We start from the raw sequence: 15,092 nt of genomic DNA, 5'->3' as shown, positions 1-15,092 counted from the left end.
ATGGGCAGGCATCTAGAGCAGTTGGCACCCCCAGTGTTTTGGAAATTCACCCCTGAACAACTGCAAAATCCTCAAAAACGGGCAGAATGCTTGAGAAAAAGGTGTCATTATTCTGGCAGTTCCAAAGTAACACAAATCATTGTAACATGCTGGGGCCTGGCTCATGCCTATCGAGCTGCCATTGATACTGCTATCAACTTAGTGACAGACCCTGTGGCCACTCCAAGCCCGGTGACAGATCCAACGGCCACTGTGACCCCTACGGTGGACTCTGCAGCCGCTCCAGTCCCAGCTCCTGCAGCCGCGCCAGTCCCAGCTCCTGAAGCCACTCCAGTTCCAGCTCCTGCAGCCGCTCCAGTCCTAGCTCCTGCAGCTGCTCCAGTCCCAGCTCCTGCAGACGCTCCAGTCCCAGCTCCTGCAGCCGCTCCAGTCCCAGCTCCTGCAGCCGCTCCAGCCCCAGCTCCTGCAGCTGCTCCAGTTCCAGCTCCTGCAACTGCTCCAGCTCCGGTTCCTGCAGCCGCTCCAGTTGCAGCTCCTGCCGCTACTCCAGTCCCAGCTCCTGCCGCTACTCCAGTCCCAGCTCCTGCAACTACTCCAACTCCAGTTCCTGTAGCCGCTCCAGCTCCGGTTCCTGCAGCTGCTCCAGCTCCTGCAGCTGCTCCAGCTCCAGTGGCTGGGTCAGAGAAACGAACTGTAGCAGTGCAAGTTGACCCTGCAGAGGGTATTCCAACCTCTGTGGCAGACCCGTAACAAGGTCAGAGAAACGAGCAGTAGCAGTGCAAGCTGCCCCTGTAGAGAAGGTGAAAAAATGGTATAGAGATTCAGGTTGTTTAGAACGCAGAGAGTCTTCTGCCAAATCTAGGTATAGAGACAACGGAGAAGACGACGACGCTGGGCCATTAAGGATTCAGGAGGAGGAAGATGAGGATGCCGAAAAATCAACAGTAACTACCCGAAGCCTAAACGAGCGTGAGTTACGAGATGTGCGAAAAGATTTTGGTCACTGTATAGGTGAGCAGCTTGTCACCTGGCTGCTCAAGTGCTTGCACACTTAAGCCAATTGTGTGGAATAAGACGGCAGGGAAGCCAAGCGACTGGGATCCCTTGCTAGAGACGCAGGCATTGACAAAGCAATTGCAGATGGAGCACAATCTCACAGCCTCTGGAGGCGTCTCCTCTCAGCTGTGAGGGAAAGGTATCCCTTCAAGGAAGAACTTTTATGTCTACCAGGCAAGTGGACCACTATGGAGAAGGGAATCCAGTACCTGAGGGAATTAGCCGTACGGGAAGTGATTTATGAGGACCCAGACCTCAGACAAACATCCAAAGATCCAGATGAAGTCAGGTGTACACGACCCATGTGGCGGAAGTTTGTACGGAGTGCACCATCATCATATGCCAGCTCATTGGCAATAATGGCCTGGAAAGAGGATGAGGAACCCACAGTGGATGAAGTGGCTAAACAACTTCGGCAGTACGAAGAAAGTCTCTCCTCTTCCTTACAGGCCTGCGTCTCAGCTGTGGAGAAATTTTCTGAAAAGGTTCACCAACTTGAAGAGAATCTATCGTCCTCCCCATCTGAACCAACCAGTGTCCAACGACCGAAAGAGAACACTTGGGAGAAACTTTCTGAAAAGGTTCACCAACTTGAAGAGAGATTATTATCCTCCGCACCTGTACAAAGCAGTGTCTCAGCTATCGGGGTATGCGTTCATCCACACAAGGAAGATGATATGGTGGGTACTCACCCCGTGCCACCCTGTGGTTTTACTTACGAGACCATGGAGAGGACATGAGAAAATGGGACAGAAAATCTACCGCGACCCTAGAGGCACGGGTACGTGAGATGCAAAAGAAAACAACCAAGAAAAAGGGATTCTCTGAAAAGTTTGCTGCTCCAACTTCCAGCAGACAGTCCTTCAAACACAGAAACGAAGAAGATTCTGACCAGGATTAGGGGGGCCCTGTCTCCACCCAGGGGGAGGAAAGGGACAATCGAGTTTATTGGACTGTGTGGATTCGATGGCCTGGCACGTCAGACGCACAGAAGTATAAGGCTTTAGTAGACACCGGTGCACAATGTACTCTAATGCCATCGAGCTATAAAGGACCAGAGCCCATCTGTATTTGTGGAGTGACCGGGGGATCTCAGCAGTTGACTGTATTGGAGTCTGAAGTGAGTCTGACTGGGAATGAGTGGGAAAAGCACCGCATTGTGACTGGCCCGGATGCTCCGTGTATCCTTGGCATAGACTATCTTAGAAGAGGATATTGCAAGGACCCAAAAGGGTTCCGGTGGGCTTTTGGTATAGCTGCCTTAGAGACAGAGGGCATTAAACAAGTATCTACCTTGCCTGGTCTCTCAGAGGACCCCTCTGTTGTGGGGTTGCTGAGGGTCGAAGAACAGCAAGTGCCAATCGCTACCACAACTGTGCACCGGCGGCAATATCGCACTATCCGAGACTCCCTGATTCCCATCCATAAGCTAATTCGTCAATTGGAGAGCCAAGGAGTGATCAGCAAGACTCATTCACCTTTCAATAGTCCCATATGGCCAGTGCGAAAGTCTAATGGCGAGTGGAGACTAACAGTGGACTATCGTGGCCTGAACGAAGTGACGCCACCACTGAGTGCTGCAGTGCCGGACATGCTGGAACTTCAGTACGAACTTGAATCGAAGGCAGCCAAGTGGTACGCCACAATTGATATCGCTAATGCATTTTTCTCCATCCCTCTAGCAGCAGAGTGCAGGCCACAATTTGCCTTCACTTGGAGGGGAGTCCAATATACCTGGAATCGGCTGCCCCAGGGCTGGAAACACAGCCCTTCCATTTGCCATGGGCTGATCCAGTCTGCGCTAGAGCAGGGGGAAGCTCCTGAACACCTGCAGTACATCGATGACATTATTGTGTGGGGTGACACAGCAGAGGAAGTTTTCGAGAAAGGGAAGAAAATAGTCCAAATCCTTCTGAAAGCCGGTTTTGCCATAAAACAAAATAAAGTCAAAGGACCTGCACGAGAGATCCAGTTTTAAGAATAAAATGGCAAGATGGACGTCGTCAAATCCCAATGGATGTGATCAACAAAATAACAGCTATGTCTCCACCAACTAACAAAAAAGAAACACAGACCTTCCTAGGTGTTGTGGGGTTTTGGAGAATGCACATCCCAAATTACAGTCTGATTGTAAACCTGCTCTACCAAGTAACCCGTAAGAAGAGTTTGAATGGGGCCCTGAACAACGACAAGCCTTTGAACAAATCAAGCAGGAAATAGTCCATGCAGTAGCCCTTGGGCCAGTTCGAACAGGACCAGATGTAAAGAATGTGCTCTACACTGCAGCCGGGGAGAACGGCCCCACCTGGAGCCTCTGGCAGAAAGAACCTGGGGAAACTCGAGGTCGGCCCCTGGGGTTTTAGAGTCGGGGATACAGAGGATCTGAGGCCCGCTATACTCCAACTGAAAAGGAGATATTGGCAGCATATGAAGGAGTTCGATCTGCTTCGGAGGTGGTCGGTACTGAAGCGCAGCTCCTCCTAGCACCCCGGTTGCCGGTACTAGGCTGGATGTTCAAGGGAAGGGTCTCTTCTACGCATCATGCAACTGATGCTACATGGAGCAAGTGGGTTGCACTGATTACTCAGAGGGCTCGAATAGGAAACCCCAGTCGCCCAAGAATCTTGGAAGTGATTATGGACTGGCCAGAAGGCAAATACTTTGGGATATCATCAGAGGAGGAGGTGGGTCGTGCTGAAGAAGCACCACTGTACAACCAGTTACCAGAGAATGAGAAGAAATATGCCCTGTTCACTGATGGGTCCTGTCGTATTGTGGGGAAGCATCGGAGATGGAAGGCTGCTGTATGGAGTCCTACGCGACGAGTTGCAGAAGCTGCTGAGGGAGAAGGTGAATCGAGTCAGTTTGCAGAAGTGAAAGCCATTCAGCTGGCTTTAGACATTGCTGAACGAGAAAAATGGCCAGTTCTCTATCTCTACACTGATTCATGGATGGTAGCAAATGCCCTGTGGGGATGGTTACAGCAATGGAAGCAAAACAACTGGCAGCGCAGGGGCAAACCCATCTGGGCTGCTGCATTGTGGCAAGATATTGCGGCTCGGGTAGAGAACCTGGCTGTGAAAGTACGTCACGTAGATGCTCATGTGCCCAAGAATCGGGCTACTGAAGTACATCAAAACAACCAGCAGGTAGATCAGGCTGCTAAGATTGAAGTGGCTCAGGTGGACCTGGATTGGCAGAATAAAGGTGAATTATTTATAGCCCGATGGGCCCATGACTCCTCAGGCCATCAAGGTAGAGATGCAACATACAGATGGACTCGTGATCGAGGGGTGGACCTGACCATGGATGCTATAGCACAGGTTATTCATGGCTGTGAAACATGCGCTGCAATCAAGCAAGCCAAATGGTCAAAGCCTCTTTGGTATGGAGGACGATGGCTGAAATATAAATATGGAGAGGCCTGGCAGATTGATTACATCACACTCCCTCAAACTCGCAATGGCAAGCGCCATGTACTTACAATGGTAGAAGCAACCACCGGATGGCTGGAAACATATCCTGTGCCCCATGCCACCGCCCGGAACACTATCCTGGGCCTTGAAAAGCAAATCCTATGGCGACATGGCACCCCAGAAAGAATAGAGTCAGACAATGGAACTCATTTCCGAAACAACCTTATAGACACTTGGGCCAAAGAGCATGGTATTGAGTGGGTGTATCACATCCCCTATCATGCACCAGCCTCCGGGAAAGTTGAACGATACAATGGACTGTTAAAGACTACACTGTAACCAATGGGCGCTGGGACATTCAAAAATTGGGATACGCATTTGGCAAAGGCCACCTGGTTAGTCAATACTAGGGGATCTGCCAACCGAGCTGGACCTGCCCAATCCAACCTGTTACGTACTGTAGATGGGGATAAAGTTCCTGTAGTGCATGTAAGAAATATGCTGGGTAAAACAGTCTGGGCTACTCCTGCCTCAGGAAAAGGCAAACCTATTTGTGGAACTGTTTTCGCTCAGGGACCTGGATACACTTGGTGGGTGATGCAAAAGAACGGAGAGGTCCGGTGTGTACCTCAAGGGGATTTAATACTGGGTGAGAATAGCCCATGAACTGAATTGTACCATGTTAATTACTATATAATACTGTATGTTATCACTACCATGACTACTATAGGTGACTAATTAGAATGTATGGAAAAGAGTGTAACCTGAGCATGACATAAATGGTATGGAATAAGGGGTGGATAGATGTCCTGGTTTCAGTTAGAACAGAATTAATTCTCTTCCTAGTAGCTGGTGGAATGCTGTGTTTTGGCTTAGGATGAGAAGAGTGCTGATAACACACCGATGTTTTAATTGTTGCAGAGCAGTGCTTATACCAAGCCAAGGACACCTCAGCCTTTTGCTCTGTCCTGCCAACAGGCAGGCTGGGGGTGCAGTAAGAGCTGGGAGGGGACAGACCCAGGACAGCTGACCCAAACTAGCCAAAGGGGTATTCCATACCATCTGACATCATGCTAAATAATATATAGGGGTGGCTAGCCGGGGGGAGGGGGCCGGACTGCTCGGGGTTAGGCTGGGCATTGGTCAGCAGGTGGTGAGCAATTGCATTGTGCATCACTTGTTTGTACATATTATTATTATTCTCCTATTATCACCATTGTATCATTATTATTATTATTATATTCATTATTGCTTTTGTTATTATTATTTTCCTGTCTCATTAAACTGTCTTTATCTCAACTCATGGGCTTCACTTTCCATTTCTCTCCCCCGTCCCAGAGAGGGAGGGGGAGGGTGAGCGAACGGCGGCGTGGTGTTTAGCTGCCAGTCAGGTTAAACCACGACACAGCTTCTCACTGTCCTGCCAGCAGGCAGGCTGGGAGGAGGGCCGGACTGCTCGGGGTTAGGCTGGGCATTGGACAGCAGGTGGTGAGCAATTGCATTTTGCATCACTTGTTTCGTACACATTATTACTAGTAGTACTATTAATCATCATTATTGTTATTATTATTATTGTTATTATTTTCTTGTTTTTATCTCAACTCACAGGCTTCACTTTCCCATTTCTCTCTCCCATCCCAGAGAAGGAAGGGGGGAGGTGAGCGAGCGAACACAAACCTGGAAGGATATGGAATGGGATTTATTTTCATGGCTGCCTGGTGGACCATGGGTTAAAAGAGTGTTATTTTTATTGTTATGTGGTGTAATGATGTTATTGTTTGTACCTTGTATGATACTTTGCCTTACATTATTAATACACCGGGTGATAAATAGTACATTGGTAATAACTTCATTAAAAAGGAAGGGGATATGTCAATTATGATGCTTAAGAATTGGACCCTCCAAGAAAGGACTGATGAAATCCAGTTATTAACGACAGAAGAGACACGAATTGGGGATATTAAAAAGAAGATAAGGGGTTGTTAGGAATGTTTTAACAATTCGTGTCAGCAAAGAACAGTCCTGTCTGCCTCTGGGCCCTGCACTGGCAATTTAATTCTTGAACCACAGATGCATTGTGTCCCAGTCTCCCCCTCATTCTAGTCAATTTATCAAGTCTTCAGAAAATACTCCTCAAATTTATGAACCTCTTTGCTTTTGTTATTCCGAACTTCTATTTCTAACAGTTACAGCCCTTTTTTTTTGTCTTCGAGATTAATTTAACACTGCTATAGGTGTGACTGTCCCTGTGAATGGCTGGTGAAGAATGTTTTAATTACTCGTGAAGTGTCAATAAGAAAGCTATTTGTGTTTGTATGAAGTCTTTGATGTCTGGGGTTTTCAGAACAACTGATAACAACTAGTGACTGTTATGGGATACTATGCAGGCCTCTGATATCTAGCCAGGTGGCCAAGAGATTAAGAAGAAGAAAAAAAAGAAGCTGAAGGACGGCTTGGAGACAAGACCTGCAGGGGATGCTGTATAAACTTGAAACGGTGCCAAAGGAGTACAAAGGGGAAGGACGAGAAAAAAACTTGGAGAGGAAGACTACGAGCCTTCAGCATGAAAGACCCCTAGAGACCCCCAGAGGGACCACCGGAGACTGATGCGCATGCTCCAGTAGGAGGGACTGGACCCCGGAAGCTAATTATAATAACCTGTTTTTTTTAGAAGGAGTAATGAATATGTATTAGTCTAGGAACATAAAAATCAGCTACTTGATGTAACTGGTGTGCGTCCTGGTGGAGCGGAGACTCCCGGTGCACCCAGCGCTGTTTGCTTACCTCTATTCTTTTAATAAATCCTATTTTTTTATTTAATCCTATTTTGAAGATTGAGCCATTTATAACAGGAACAATATAGTTGAGGATCGTAGCATCCAGAAATATATAATTACTATTGGAAAGAGATTACAAGAACTAAGAGAAATTGGAATGATGGCTCAAACACCACCTTTAGGATTTGCTATTCATAAGATACAACCAGGAGACAAGGTCTTAATAAATAAACTTGGAGGGAAGAATCACTGAACCCCGATGTGAGGGGCTGTACCTTGTTTTACTTACTACTGAAACAGCTGTGAGAACAGCAGAAAGGGGTTGGACCCACACATCCAGAATAAAAGGACCAGTAACTACCGAAACTTGGAGGGTTGAGTCCGCTCCTGGGGAACTGAAATTAAAGCTAAAGAAGAACAACGGCAACGAGGCTCTGCATGAATTAAGGGCACCAGATAAAGAGGACAAGCCTGAAGGGAGGAAAGGGAGAAGGCAAGACCGGGGCAGGACCCTCCACTGCGGTGTGTATGGTCTACCGAGGGAGGCAACCCCCCATGCATAATAGTAATAATATTTATCAGTTATTCTGAAACCCCCCAGATATCAGAGACTTCAAGGAAAAGCCTACAAATACATTTCCCTTCAAGCCCTCTATTGACACGAGTTGCTAAAACATTCCTTTGCAAGATACAATAATTATATACATTAACCACACTGTTTTTCTTACACTTGTGGTTATACAAGGGTATGTGAGAAAGAAGGTCACATTCATCATAACATGCGGCCCTAGCATTGTTCCATACTGACACCAATCAGATGAATATATTTCACAACTTTATTGAAGCACACCTGGGGAACAATGCAGTCATTGGTCCCAGCCAGCATGGGTTCACGAGGGGTAGGTCCTGTTTGACTAACTTGATTTACTTTTATAATAAATCACCCATCTAGTTGATCAAGAGAAACCAGATGATGTGATCTTTTTGGATTTCAGTAAAGCTTTTGACATAGTTTCCTATAGGATCCTACTGAACAAAAGGTCTAGCATACAACTAAACAAAAACATCATTCGATGGATGAGCAATTGGCTGACGGGCAGGGCTCAAACGGTTGTGGTAAATGGGGCCGCATCTGTCTGGCAGATGGGCACTAGTGGGGTCCCTCAAGGCTCCATTTTAGGGCCAGTCCTCTTCAATGTCTTTATAAATGGTTTGGATATAGGACTAGAAGGTGTTCTGAGCAAATTTGCTGACAACACTAAACTTCAAGGAGTTGTAGACTCAGATGAGGGTGGAAAGGCCTTGCAGAGAGATCTGGACAGATTGGAGAGATGGGCAATCACCAACTGCATGAAGTTTAACAAGAGGGAGTGCCAGGTCCTGCATCTGGGACAGAGCAACCCTGGCTATACGTACAGACTGGGTGCCGAGACGCTGGAGAGCAGCCCCACAGAGAGGGATCTGGGGCTTGTGGTTGATAGTAAGTTGAATATGAGCCAGCAGTGTGCCCTGGCAGCCAGGAGGGCCAACCGTATCCTGGGGTGCATCAAGCACGGCATGGCTAGTCGGTCGAGGGATAGTGATTGTCCCGCTCTGCTCTGCGCTGGTGCGGCCTCACCTCGAGTACTGTGTGCAGTTCTGGGCACCACAGTACAAAAAGGACGTTAAACTGTTGGAGAGTGTCCAGAGGAGGGCGACGAAGGTGGTGAAGGGCCTAGAGGGGAAGACATATGAGGAGCGGCTGAGGTCACTTGGCCTGTTCAGCCTGGAGGAGGCTGAGGGGGGACCTCATCGCAGTCTACTGCTTCCTCACGAGGAGGAGTGGAGGGGTAGGCGCCGACCTATTCTCCTTAATCACCAGTGAAAGGACCCACAGGAACGGTGTCAAGCTGAAGCAGGGGAGGTTTAGGCTGGACATCAGGAAGATGTTCTTCATCGAGAGGGTGGTCGCACGCTGGAACAGGCTCCCCAGGGAAGTAGTCAAGGCGCCAAGCCTGTCTGAATTTAAGAAGTGTTTGGACTGTGCACTTAGTCACATGGTCTAAAATTTTGGGTAGACCTGTGCGGTGCCAGGAGTTGGACTCGATGATCCTTATGGGTCCCTTCCAACTTGGGATATTCTACGATTCTATGATAACAACGGAGAATTCACTCATTCAAGTATCAGCTTAGAAAGTGAATCAAACATCTGTCTCATGACTACAGAGACAAGAATGCATTTGTATTATAGTGATAAATAAGCACTAATAAACAGCAAATATATATATGATATGTCCTACCTTCTTCCTTTTTAAATTGCATTTATCAATTGCTCTATGTAGATATTTGTGGTTGTTTCACCCTGATGGACTCCACCAAAATCACTCTCTTGTGCCCCCTTCTCAAAGGAAGATGGGGGAAAGAAAGTATGATGGGAAAAAAAAAAAGAGGCTTACAGGCTGATAAGGTAACTTAAAGGAAAAAAAAAAAAAAAAAAAAAAAAGAGGAAAAACAAGCAAGGGCCATGCAGAAGCACAAAGAGAGAGAAAACAATTTTTCTCTACTTCCCATCAGTGAGCAATGTTCACCCACTCTGGTGGTTATACTCATGTGGGCAGCCGAGCCCCACCACAACTGCTCTCTCGCTCTCCCTCCTCAAAGGGAAAGGGGAAGAAAATACAATGCAAAGGGCTCAGGGCTTGAGATAAGGACAGGGAGCTCACTCAACAGTTATTGTCACAGGCAGAACAGACTCAGCATAGGTAGTTTAATAAAATTTATTGCCTATTACTAACAAGCTAGAGAAGTGAGAAACAAAAAAAAATAAACTAAAAACACCTTCCCCCCATCCACCCCCTTCTACCTTGCCCACCCCCAGCCTACTGGCTCTTGGGGGTTTGGAGGGAGTGTCAATACTGTGCCAGCACTGCTCAGTAAGAGACAAAACACTGGTGAGATACCAATGCTGTTCTAGCTGCAAGTGCAGAGCACAGCACTTTATGGGCTGCTGTGGGAAAAGTTAGCTCCATCCCAGCCAGACCCAGTACAAAGTTGCATTTTTTTAACAGTTGGTCAGTACTATTAACCCCCAATATTGTCTATAGAAGAAAATCATCTTGGTAAAATTTTTTGTAATACTTTCCCAGTCACATCATAGTACAACTTAACTAGGTATTCTGGATAGTATTTACACAAATAGATCATAATCGTGGATCAGCTTTACTGAGTAACACACTATTATTTTTTTAAAAATCAAGATTTTGATCTTTTAGTTTTTAAAACTTATATGGGGTCAGTCAACTGTCTTCGTGGTGACTATGGAACATACTTCTCTGAGGACAACTACTGAAGTTAAGGTTTCACCATGGCTGCCAAACCAACACATAAACATATAATAAAGAAACTAGTCACAGTGCTTGATGTGATTTAAAAATAAAAGGTTTCATTTATTTTCCTAACAAACAGAAATTCCTAATAAACTGAAACTCGTAAAATTCCCATAAATTGTAATAAAAGTACTGGAAATTAAGTGTTACAGTAAAAATAAATAAATTATTATCAAAATCTACTAAGTAATTATTATCAAATATATTTGATATTTATATTATATTATTATATATTATTATATTTATATTTTATAAGTAAATTATTATTATCAAAATTTACTAAGTATCATGTAGCCATATGTAGACCTTGGATGGAGGAAATGGAGCTTTATTCACATAGAACATTTGAGTTAACTGGAATCCATGAAAATGTTGCAAACATATTCTGAAAAAAACATACACTGGGATTAGGCAGATGTGACGGGTCATAGGCTGAAAGTTAATAACCCTAATTAAAGCTGATTTAATTACTATACAACATTTAAATGATTGAGAAATAACAGGAATTTGAGAGAAATGAGTGAACTTGAGTATCTCACAAACTAGCTAAGGATCTCTAATCATCTTATAACAAATCCTTCCTTTCTCAAGTAAATCTTCAATTATTTTTACAAAGTGAAACAGATCCAACAGTCAAGTTAACTCCAGCTGAATTCCATAATGGTTTCTGAAACAACATGAACTGCAATTTCAGCAAAATTTTAAAGAGATAGAAAATGTCTATATCTGCATCTAACACTTTTGAATAACAAAAATCTGCCATTGCTCTATTTGAAGGACCGGTTTAATGAAATCTATTGCTACTTTCCATTTGGAATAAGAAAAAACATATGTTTCAAAACCTACAGCCAACCACTGAGAGACAGCTGACAGAAAAATAACCAGCTGTCTTTTGCTCCAGAACTTCAAAATATAATTTAGAAGTCTCAATGTTAAAAGTTTTCATGATATTTTACAAACTGTCACCAACTGCCATACCTGATTTGCTTTCTGATGCATTTGAGGAATACCTAACTCATTAAATTGATGCAGCAGAGAAATGATTCTGTTAATGACATACAGCTTGGTTTCTTCTGAACAGATTGCTTTATGGTTGAGTATCACCTATCATTGTGGTTTAACCCAGCCGGCAGCTAAATACCACTCAGCCGTTTGCTCCCCCTCCCCCCTCCCTCTCTGGGATGGGGCAGAGAAAAGAGAAAGTGAAGCCCATGAGTTGAGATAAAGACAGTTTAATGAGACAGGAAAATAATAATAATAATGATGATGATGATAATAGTACTACTACTAATAATATGTAAGGAACAAGTGATGCACAATGCAATTACTCACCACCTGCTGATTGATGCCCAACCTATCCCCGAGCAGCCAGCCACCCCACCCTGGCTAGCCACCCCTATATATTGTTTAGCATGATGCCAGATGGTATGGAATACCCCTTTATCCCCTCACAGCTACTGCTGCACCCCTAGCCTGCCTGTTGGCAGGACAGAGCAAGAAACTGAAAAGTCCTTGGCTTGGAGTAAGCACTGCTCTGCAACAATTAAAACATCAGCATGTTATCAGCACTCTTCTCATCCTAAATCCAAAACATAGCATTCGACCAGCAACTAGGAGGAAAATTAACTCTATGCTAGCTGAAAACAGAACATATATCCACCCCTTATTCCATACCATTTATGTCATGCTCAGGTTACACTCTTTCCAATACATTCTAATTAATCACCATTTTCATCTATGGTATATAGCAATCATGGTAGTGATGACATACAGTATTATGTAATAATTAACACGATACAATTCAACTCATGGGCTATTCTCACCCAGTATTAAATCCCCTTGAGGTACACACCGGACCTCCCCATTCTTTTGCATTACCCACCAAGTGCATCCAGGTCCCTGAGCAAAAGCAATCCCACAAATGGGTTTACCTTTTCCTGAGATAGGAGCAGCCCAGACTGTTTTACCCAGCATATTTCTTACATGCACTACAGGAACTTTATCCCCTTCTACAGTACGTAACAGGTTGGATTGGGCAGGTCCAGCTCGGTTGGCAGATCCCCTAGTATTGACTAACCAGGTGGCCTTTGCCAAATGCGTATCCCAATTTTTGAATGTCCCAGCGCCCATTGGTTACAGTGTAGTCTTTAACAGTCCATTGTATCGTTCAACTTTCCCGGAGGCTGGTGCATGATAGGGGATGTGATACACCCACTCAATACCATGTTCTTTGGCCCAAGTGTCTATAAGGTTGTTTCGGAAATGAGTTCCATTGTCTGACTCTATTCTTTCTGGGGTGCCATGTCGCCATAGGACTTGCTTTTCAAGGCCCAGGATAGTGTTCCGGGCGGTGGCATGGGGCACAGGATATGTTTCCAGCCATCCGGTGGTTGCTTCCACCACTGTAAGTACGTGGTGCTTGTTGTTGCGGGTTTTGAGGGAGTGTGATGTAATCAATCTTCCAGGCCTCTCCATATTTATATTTCAGCCATCGTCCTCCATACCAAAGAGGCTTTGACCGTTTGGCTTGCTTGATTGCAGCACATCTTTCACATGAATCATGAATAATCTGCGCTATAGCGTCCATGGTCAGGTCCACCCCTCGATCACGAGTCCATCTGTATGTTGCATCTCTACCTTGATGGCCTGAGGTGTCATGGGCCCATCGGGCTATAAATAATTCACCCTTATGTTGCCAGTCCAGGTCCATCCTGAGCCTCTTCAGTTTTACCAGCCTGATCCACCAACCTGATCCTGGTTGTTTTGATGTTCTTCAGTAGCCCGATTCTTGGGCACATGAGCATCTACGTGGCGTACCTTTACAACCGGGTTCTCTACTCAGGCAGCAATATCTTGCCACAATGCAGCAGCCCAGATGGGTTTGTCCCCCCGTTGAGGATTTTTTGAAACAGCAAGGAGGCCATGGCTTGCTGCAGCTGAGCAAACCAAGCTACCAGGACAACTATGAGGAGTTGCCATGACAATGTTCTTCTATCGCCCGATTGAGGAATTAAAAATATTGTTGCAAGCAGCTGGCACTTCCTCTACCTGTGCACCTGTATTGTATTATTCACTTGCAGAGCCACAGGAATTAGATATCCTGGGAAGTTTAACATCAACAGCATGTGTAAAGTTCAATTGCTCGCAAAAAAAAAAGAAACAAAAACATGAAACAAATCGTCAATGCCACACTTGCTCCTTATTGCAATACATCTTTTTGGTGTAATTATACAATACTATAATAGCATCCTTCCTTGTGCCAGGAGCCGCTCTGCTTGGCTGTGGCATTGACTGTGGAGCGGACGCCCGTAGGTGCACCCCGAGCATTTTCCTTGGAGGGGTCTCCACTCTTAGCTGCTCACCATGGGAGTAGAAAAGGACCTCCTGAAGCCACGGACAAATTAGTTTAAGTGATATTTTTGTGGTATAAATGAGAAGTGCAAAAGGCCTCTTTGTGTGACTGTGTGATTGTGCTATGTGAGTGAGATGCAGCATCTCTGCGAAGCAACATTCCTAGTGCTTAGTGGCTTTTTGACTGATGCATAAATGTTCCTGGGTAATATTCAGTGGGTTCGGAACATTGTAGGGATTACTAAAGACAACTTAGCTATACTATTACCTTTATTGCGAGGAAGAAGCGCAGAGCAGGAGATTAAACTAACAAATGAGCAACAGCAGGCTCTTTCGCAAATAGTTTCTAAGATTGCAGACATATAGCAGAAGTTGCACTCTCCTTACTAGTTAGCAACCACGTGTCTCATCCATTTGCAGTGCTTGGTCAAAAAAAAAAAAAAAAAAAAAAGAAAACAAGGCGAGTGGGGCGATCACTCTTCCATGCCAGGCACCTGCACCGAATGGAGACTGACTGCAATCCTATGGAGTCTCCCAGTAATACAGGATTTGAAGAGGATTCTGATTATTCAGACTTTGAAGGAACAGATGTGAAAGATATGAGACCAGAAGCCGAAGCGCTTGTGAATGATGTTCTTTTTGCTGTCAGCAACGTTTGTCTCAAAAACCCTTCCATGTACAGAGGATGTGGCATATATCAATGTGGAAACCAGGGAAAGGAACAGGTACTGCCTGAGCTCACTGAAGCAGGACTCAGGGTAGTAGCTTATGATTTTGATCAGACTGATGACAGTTTGCAGACACCATACCACGAAACTGTCTACTCCTTATTGGACTAGCCTGGCCTATTGAGAGGTGTTTGGAAATGCATTACTACAAAGACTAGAAGCTTTAAAGAAAGATCAGTCGTGATTTACCCTGAAGTGAAGTGAATTTAATTAATTTAATATTAGAAGGAATTCTTAGTATGAGGCACTGCAATCTTTCTTACAAACACAGCCACAAACATCTTAAGCTTAATTTCTTGCATTAACATCTGCTACATACTAGTACTGGTCTATAGCATTTTGCTTCAGAGGATTTGTGTATATCACAGTGCTATTGATAAATTGTAAAACTACTAAACT

The 15,092-nt window shown here is 45.0% G+C and overlaps 1 pseudogene across 1 annotated transcript; it reads left to right on the top strand.

Annotated features, from left to right (window-relative positions):
• Window positions 1-14,430: 14,430 nt before the first annotated feature.
• LOC311426562 (GSK3-beta interaction protein pseudogene) lies at window positions 14,431-14,877 on the top strand (annotated as a pseudogene). Its single transcript has one exon. The product of its transcript is annotated as a GSK3-beta interaction protein pseudogene (transcript).
• Window positions 14,878-15,092: the final 215 nt, after the last annotated feature.

This window comes from Aythya ferina (genome assembly GCF_964211825.1).
Source record: "Aythya ferina genome assembly, chromosome: W".
NCBI lineage: Eukaryota > Metazoa > Chordata > Aves > Anseriformes > Anatidae > Aythya > Aythya ferina.
The sequence above is the reverse complement of the archived record's forward strand: the minus strand, read 5'-3'. Positions and strand labels throughout refer to the sequence as shown.